This window comes from Glandiceps talaboti, chromosome 3 (assembly GCF_964340395.1).
Source record: "Glandiceps talaboti chromosome 3, keGlaTala1.1, whole genome shotgun sequence".
Classification (NCBI taxonomy): Eukaryota; Metazoa; Hemichordata; class Enteropneusta; family Spengelidae; genus Glandiceps; species Glandiceps talaboti.
The window spans coordinates 26,170,459-26,180,207 of NC_135551.1; positions in this window are offsets into that span (position 1 = coordinate 26,170,459).

Consider the following 9,749-nt stretch of genomic DNA (forward strand, 5'->3'; position numbering starts at 1 on the left):
TATTGCGATATATCCATTACTATATACACAAACGTATTTCTACCCCAACAACTCCCATGAGTAAACTTACAAAGGTTACAGTTTGTCGTTTTTTTGTCAGAAACACCTTAGGTATAAGACAAGTCGTGTTGGTAAAATCTTCATTACACGTTATGCATATTTGATGTCTTATCGTGGTAATTCCGTAGGATCGCTTCTCTCCCACAACGATTTAGCCAACGGTTACAAATGCTTTACTGATCTTATTGCAATGATTCTGTCACACACGTTTCTTATCTCATTTTATGTTGTTTTTTTATCCGAGAGTATAATGCAGCCGTACTGATAAATCTTTTCCATTGATCAGGGTATGCAAGCAACATTATGAGATATGTTAGAAAAACTCAATCAAAAAATGATTCGATTTTTACTTTCATAGAAACTATCATAGATTAGTATATGCAGTTAATACAATTTCTTTCAAATTAATTAATCAATATTACTGGAGAGATATCCGAGAACTTGCACTCACCCATCGCTTTTTAGGAAAAGTCATTTGTCGTCACGGTATGTTATCATTTTGTTTATCAGCTTATGATCAAAAATATTTAATATGTAACTGTCGAAGTTAAAGTTTAGCCTGTCGATTTGGATAAACACTTCGGGTAGATAAACAGCAATACACCATCTTGCAAATGTAAAGAGAGCCTGTCGGTATCGCTTTCACCTTCAAAGATAAGAATTGCAAGGTACTCTGGATAAAAGGGCGGTAAACAGACAGGACGATATCGTAAAAATGTTGTCTTAAAGAAAGATCTACAATCCTTAGGCATCTCTTATGTGGCACTTTTCTTGAATTGCTTTCATTTTTGAATGAACTATTTTTTTTATTTTCTAAACCTTTGTCCAAGACAGTCCGTATGCATAATGCATACACTATGGTCGGACCAAAGATTTCGTTGATAAAATCCGACCTAAGATTTGAAGCTCTGAAGGTAGCACATGACTACTTTTAAAATATTTGTAAGTACTAAGGTCAGTAACCATAGTAAAACTTAAAATAAGCATTTTTGCTTCTTTATTAGTTTGACTCTCAGTTGTGCATTTCTCGTATATTCAGTTCTAACTGGCATTCGTGATATGATGGATTGCACAGGTAGTGATCTTACCTCCCCCCCCCCCGAAATGAGTCTATAGTGGCCATGGGATGATACACATGACAGTTCAAAAGAGGGACATAGCTAATAAACAAGCATCGGTTCATACTCAGATACCCACGTTAATAATGATATCATAGAAAGACGAACATCAACGTGGACTTAAAGGAAAATTACTAGCAACAAGTATGTCCGACTCCAATATACTATACCTATACAGTTCTGCAATACGCAAACGTAAATAAAGCTGTCGAAAAACATAAATGTTGAATGAGAACATTGCGCCAGTAAAAATATAAATATATTAAATGAAAAATAATAAGCACGAGAGAGGTAAAAACGGTACAAGCGCAACAAACAATACCTTGCCAATCATTCATACATTTCAAACAAAACCTTTCATGGCCAGACAATTTTTAGTCCCTATATCAATACACACTGGTTCAACTTCAATTATATTTACGATTACAAAAAATCTAACTTCAATCAACTATAAAGTGCGTGATGCAAATTGCACGATTGAAAACAGCCAAAGGTAGAGTAAATCCAACGCCATTGGGGACGTCAGTCGACCGTGATAATATTACAGTCTGATTAGAAATCCATGAAGATTACAACAAAGCAATGAAGCAGCAAAGATGAGTCTAAGGATATATCACACAGATACCAAATATATCATAAGAAAATGTGCAGTAGTGTATTTATGGCGAAATTGAAGCTTAGCCAAACCAGGTGGGTTATTACAGCGCACTTCAAGTTACCACTCAGAAACCAATGTGCTGTTTTCCCACTTTAGGATAGCAAGATTGAATTGATACAATTTCTTGCTACGTTTTGTCTAAGTAAAATGAACTAAAAGTGTCAGTATGCAGATATCAGAACATTGACACCCACGTGTCTGAATCTAGTTACAGCATGTTCATTTCATTCAGACTAAATAAATGTAGCAAAATTGCAAAATTTGCTATCTTATACTAAGACTTAGTGTACAATGTGCAGTTCCTTATTGGTTTCTGCATGGTTGTATCAAACACATCCTTATAACAGTATCCTGCAACGCGCTGTATGTGTATGGAATGTATGATATTAATGCTATTGCCTCTTCTTATACAATCCCGTGAAATACATCAATATGTAAAATGAAAGAAATTAGCTAGATATATTTAGATACATTGAAATGACTAATCCTCTGTATGTCTGATATCGATACATTTTCACCCCCCCCCCCACACACACACACATTTTGTTTATGTCTTATAACTAGGTGTGACCTAGGTAATTAGTCAATACTATACTTAAGATTATCAAGATATATACCAAGAATATTTCTCTACTATCTGAAACTTATGAAAGGAACAAACTGATATCGTTTCAAATATTTGTATTCATAGACTGCAATAAACACACATTGTAAGATCCATCATCTAAAAGTCCATTTACAATGTAGATGTAACTTCGACTTATACATGTAACGGACTGATGTTTCATGAAGTATGTATGGTCGTATGATGATCAAAATGATAACAGCACTCCTACTACGTTAACTTGTTTGTATACAGTAAATAGTATGGAACATTTCTGTACGTGTACTGTTTACACACGTCCGAAAAAAACATACGTACACTGTTTACACACGTACGAAACACATGTGTACACTGTTTACACACGTACGAAACACATGTGTACACTGTTTATACACGTCCGAAAGACGTCGTATGCTTTTTACACACGTCCGAAAAAACTGTGCAGACTGTGTACTTACATATGTGACTGTGTACACTGTACGCACACGTACGAAAAGCGTTGTGCACTGCCATACGAAAAACCTATGTACAATACTTACAAATGTACGAAAACGTATCGGTGAGTCGGTCGGTGGGTTGGTCGATCGATCGATCAATCAATCAATCAATCAATCAATCAATCAATCAATCAATCAATCAATCAATCAATCAATCAATCAATCAATCAATCAATCAATCAATCAATCAATCAATCAATCAATCAATCAATCAATCAATCAATCAATCAATCAATCAATCAATTTATACATCCTCATTCTCATATGTTTTAATTCAATGCAGGCCCGTGAGAAACCACATCCGCCGTATATCATGTTTATTGGTAATTGGGTTCATTCAGTATATAGACATTTGGCAGATGAAAGGACGCTCAAAAAGTTGTCGCCACGTGAATTATGTCGAATAAGTAGGTTGGTGAAAATTCATTCCGAATTCTGAATGGCAAAACGTAAACTGCAATTTAAGGCATTTCATGAATACCTCCCTTTGCGTGAGCAAATATTCTAAACAGAAAAGGGAGAAAAAAGACTGAAGTAGAAAATTACCCCATCAAATTTGAAACAGCAGCAAAAAAAACTTTTATTATACCTATAACACAATTTTGGAATAAGCATAGTACTTAACAGTTACTGCCTGGCACGCACGATGACATAGTACAACAGAATGAATTGGAGCCCTTGAGGGAAAATATTTTAGAGGAAGGGCGAAAAGAACAAGTTCGGGGCGAAGCTTTAATTCTTAACAATTATTTTCGAACAGTTATTATTAATTGAAGATATAAATAATTGCATTTTGCAGCGATATCAGCCACTAAGGTAAATGTATTCCAGCTCAAAACATTCTCATGTCAAATTCAAAAGATTAGATTATACAAAATTGTATGAATATTATTGATTTTAAAAGGCACGCGTAGTTAATTATTATTTAATAACTATGATAAGGGAGCCGTCAATATTAACGACCGGGGGGTCGGAGGAATTTAGCGGGGGGGGGGTCATTCAAATACTGGGGAGTGAAAGGGGGGGGGGTTACCCAAAAATTGGGGAGTGAAGGAGGAGGGGGCTACTCAACATTTTACATGTTAAAATAGCACCAGAAAGCATTCTTTCAAAAATTCAAAAATCTCCGAGACGGTAGGAGGAAACCCCCTCCACCCCCCACTTGGCTCCCTCAAACTTTGATTCAACTAATACCACCTAATTTCAAATTTTACCCATGGTACTACTTTTGGAATAAGCTGCATTCATTGTTACCCCTTCCTCTTGAAATATGCTACATCCATAACGTTATAAGGAAATTCAAATTCAAAATAAAAAGTTTGATATTGTATGTATGTATGTATGTATGTATGTATGTATGTATGTATGTATGTATGTATGTATGTATGTATGTATGTAAGTATGTATGTATGTATGTATGAATGTATAGTATGTATGTATGTATGTATGTATGTATGTATGTATGCATGTGTGTGTGTATGTATGTATGTATGTATGTATGTATGTATGTATGTATGTATGTATGTATGTATGAACGATAGTATGTATGTATGTATGTATGTATGTTCAATGGAACACTCAACCTCAATTTGTATATAATGTTTGTAGCAACATGAACAGTTAATGAGTTATGATGACGGTAAAATGGTGGGGGGGGGGTTATGAAAAAAAATTGTGTCAAGGAGGGGGGTTACGAAATTTTTTTAAGCCAGGTCACTCAAATTTTGTGGATTTTCGAAGCAATTCCTCCGCCCCCCCCCTCCCCCCGGTCGTAAATAATGTCGGCTCCCTAAAAGCAAGAAGGTTAACAAGCATGGACTATTTAAATGATTTATACAGATGTGGTAATAACATTACGTCATCGTTAAATTAACCATGTGTTACGTTTAGCTCCGGGACGGCAATGATTTGTGTTTATAAGATCACGATATAGCTGGACTTAATGCGAATGGGATTGAGACTTAATTATTCAGCTAAGCTCTAAACTATATGGATTCTATTTAATCCGTTCCACGATTTTACAAGCTTAGAAATGTATCATCTCTGTCCACACAATGTTACAGCTCCCCTTCCTATTGTGTTCCTAATCCCGGTACATTTTGTCGTCATAATATAAATATTGAAGCATAATGATAAGAGTTTTCTGCTTGGAAGGGAAAGCGAACTAAAGCTCACTGTAGTGTTCTTATCTTTCAGAGGATGAGAAATGGTAGACATTTATTAAATGATTAATCTGCTGATAACTCCTTAGTAACTATGTAACCCCAATCAAATGTCACACATCCATCTCTTTTATTGAAATTCGAACTAAAGTATATAATATTCATGAAAGAAAACCTTAGCAGCGGTGTATGTACATGCATAGTGAATTTTGTAACACTCACAGTACCTGATAGTCGTAACGTGTCAAATATCAAGTCTTCTTCTGTACCTTAGGCGGTATTAGCACTTCAGTATAGAATATAGCATCGTATTTCAAACATATCTATTCTGTAATAAAGAATTCATATTAATAACGAAAAGCTATACGAATCCCTTTCTCACCGACACAATACAGCAATGTACATTTTGGTAAGATTTTTCTTGAACCAGACGATAAAATGGTAGTTGCGCTGTTGGTAAAATTTTTGTTGAGCCAGACGATATAATGTAGCAATGTTGGTAAGATTTTTCTTGAACCAGACGATAAAATGTAGCACTGTTGGTAAGATGTTTGTTGAGCCAGACGATAAAATTTAGCACTGTTGGTAAGATGTTTGTTGAACCAGACGATAAAATGTAGCACTGTTGGTAAGATGTTTGTTGAACCAGACGATAAAATGTAGCAATGTTGGTAAGATGTTTGTTGAACCAGACGATAAAATGTAGCACTGTTGGTAAGATGTTTGTTGAGCCAGACGACACTGTCAGAAAGCTTTTTGTTGAGCCAGGCGACGTTTTATTTCAAGTTTCGTAATTTTAACTACAAAGGAAGGCAATATCCGGGTGTGACAAGAGAATGAATTGTGTGTAAGTTTGATTAAATGTGAACGCTTGATTTGTTAGGTTTACTGGTATGTCAAATATATTTTAGATTACGTTCTATTTTGTCAAGTGTCCATCGGTCTTGTTTATGAAAGAGGACACAAAGAGCAAAATTATTTACGCAAAATTCGCCAAGTATAAAAATAAAGTGAACCTCTGATATCTTCACCAGCATAGGTAGAGTTTGTGTTTGTCTTCAGTTATATATACTGATAAAGTTGCACTGCTCATTTGTTTCTGGTAACATCGAAATAGTTCTAGCCTATTTACTGCGCTGTCGAGATACATCGTTGGCAGGTCGTATCTCCGAACCCTCATATTCCCCGCTTGTAGTGATTACAGATTATAACGGAATTGAATAATTCGCCCAATTGCCTGATCGATCATAGTGTGCAGTCTGTTCTACCACGCATATAACAACTACTTCACTCTCACTATTCAAATGAATCGTAATATACACACATTATTACGTTACATGAGGCAAAACGTGAAGTGGACATGTGTTCATTTACATGTTATTTACATTTGGTTATGTAAATTTAACTCTATATAATTTTTTCTGAAAACTTCAGGTGGCCACCCCAGGAAGTTAACTGTAAGTGTAAAAGTGTAACTAATAGTACATGGTAACCATTGTCAAATTTTAAGAATTGTCGACATGTATTACAGCTCTGCTAATACGAAATGTGTGGTTTCCAAATAAACGTTCGTTTTTTCTATATTGTATAATCATTGTCTGTAACGTGCTTGTAGGATTGGAGATAAGAGGGTATCAAGTTGATCGTCGGATAATAATACTAATACAAATAATGTTCAGTTCTTGAAAATTCTATGTAAAGTTGATTTAACTTTTAGATAAACTTTGTGATATTTTCACTTAGCACTTAGTAACCAAATGAGCGTTGTTGCTATACATAAAGCGCATGGCATGTTCTAAATTTACTCTAAACGAATGCGTAGCATGCAGAATGTAGCCAACTTGTCAAATATTCACCAATAAAAACCCGCTTCGTGAAATAATTAATCACGTTTTTAATTTCGTGGAGTTTTTTTGACACTCTTTGATGTGCCATAAATTTAACTCACAGTTTCCTGTAAGTGAAAACAAAACACATTTGACTCCTGTGAGTAGTTGAATTTACCGTAGGGTATACGTATTCGAAGGCTTACCACTTAGAAGAACATCGAGGTAAATACATATATCAATTCAGAAGTAGGTTTTCACGATTCAATGATTTGAGACTGCCTAGAATACTAGACGTGGGATTACCAATGACGTATTCTCCGTCACTTTACTTAGTATCTACTTCGTTCTTAAACCCTTTTGTATACTGGACAATATTTCACTACCCATATGCAAAATCCTATTTAACGGCATTTTCATCTTTAGATTCGGACACGTGCATTTTATGTAGCCGTTTTCCTTCGAAGACAGATTAAATGTGACTAAATCGCAATATTCAAGTCATAGTGAGACCATAAAATGGCGATGAAACTTTAAAACGCATAAATAACTAGTACCCTCATTTTGCATGATATACATATACCATATATACATAAAAATGAAAGACGACGAGTTTACTACTTGGCGAAAGAAGAATGGAACTCTCTCTCTCTCTCTCTCTCTCTCTCTCTCTCTCTCTCTCTCTCTCTCTCTCTATATATATATATATATATATATATATATATATATATATATATATATTATGCTTTATTGTATGACGAACCACATAAATTGACCAGTTCAGACACACTGTAACTTCTTTTAGCCTGCAGTGGAGTGAATGGTTGTCATGGTGATTTGATAACCAAGTATGATTGACATATCTCTGCCTCAGTGAACATTAACTATTCCATTAAATAAACAAGTCCTCCCGATCCCAACTTCGTGATAGATTGCATCACATTACGTATATATTCTCTTAATATTTTGAAGGACTATGTAAATTGACAAGTTCTTTATCTATATATATTCATATATGTTACATTTTACTTTGTATATTCTTTTATGACAAGCCATGTAAATTGACAATTTCAGACATGTACTTGTTTCTTCTTTTAGCATAAGATGGAGTCGTGGATCTATAATTTTTTTTTATAGATCTACGCAGTATTGTTGTACATTTGTCTGTTTGGTTGTGTGTTGTCTGTGATAGTGGTTTTATTTCTATATTGGGATTTCTGAGATGCCAGAAGGAAATTTTCCAATTTATGTTTTGATTTAATGGACTATAAAGGTTTTGAATTGAATTGAATTGAGTCGTTGGTTGCCATAGCGATCCGATAATCCGCATGTCTCTGTGAACATTAAATAAACACATCTCCACAACGTTGTGATAGATTATAACACTTTTCGTATATCTCCTGTATTCTTTTTTAAATATTGATAATAGGCCTATCTTTCGTAGTATTCACTTTCTGTCTAATCAGTGAATTATTAATATTTTGTCAGTCACGCTTTTCAAAATTAAAGCGTCGTTTTTATATTAATACAACAATTTACTTTTCAAACAAAACAATAGAAGCATAACAATAAAAAAACAAGATTAGAATGAAATTCAATAGTTTCTTGCAAAATCTTGTCTAAATGGAGTAAACTAATTATCTAGATATCAACTACAGACGTCAAAACATTGGCACCCACGTATCTCTGTCATATGTAATATGTTTGAATGGTTAAGTTCATTTTAGATGAAACATGAACAAAGAAATAGTGACCTTGTCTTAAACTTTAGAATGTGCTGCATGGTTGTGTCAAACCGAACCTGTGAGTATGTATATTATGAGAGGGGGGGGGGGGGGTATCTTCCCTGCTCAATAACACTGTTAACTATTAACTGAAGCTCATAGCTTTTATGTTCCAGGTAAAAAAAACAACATTTTTTATCTGGAAATGTTATTCCTGGTAATAACTTTGTCTCGAAAAGTTGGACAATCATATGGAAACCAATGTTTTTTGATATTTCAATGCGCTCGTAATATAAACAATGTGCACTGATCCCGGTTACAAGCTAACGAAGCGAGATATAGTTATTCCTCTGGGTATATTTTGAATATCTCTAAAGATATAACCATATACAATCCCTTCAGGAATATAATACATGTCTCCAAATAATGATAATATTAATAATACTAATATTGGTTTTAAATAGCGCTTTCCCACTCTTTGAGCAAAACGCTTTACTATTATCAATGAATCAGTTATGAAGTATACAATCAGTACGACATCAGAGACTTGTGCGTGTATATAGACAAAATTCTCCCAAGGTGAAAACCTGAATGCATTGTCAATGAGACGTACGAAAAGAACAGAATAGAACGAAACAGGACAAAACAGGACACGACAGAACATGTCTAGAACAGGACAGGACAGGACAGGACAGGACAGGACAGGACAGGACAGGACAGGACAAAATACAACACAACGGATCGAAGAATATTAATATGAATAGAACAGAATAGAATAGAATAGAATAGAATAGAATAGAATAGAATAGAATAGAATAGAATAGAATAGAATAGAATAGAACAGAATAGAATAGAATAGAATAGAATAGAACAGAACAGAGCAGAACAGAGGAGAACCCATCACAGCAAACAGAACAATACAGGCCAAGACACGACAGGCAATAAATTAAAACAACATAATAAAACATTAAAAACAAAGGAATCGGCTGATGCAGTATATGAGTGCCTATAGTCCTTTCTTGTACATTTTTATTACAACGCAAACGAGAGACATTGCCAAATGATTCCTATGTAGTGCACCGTATATTCGTACTAAAACG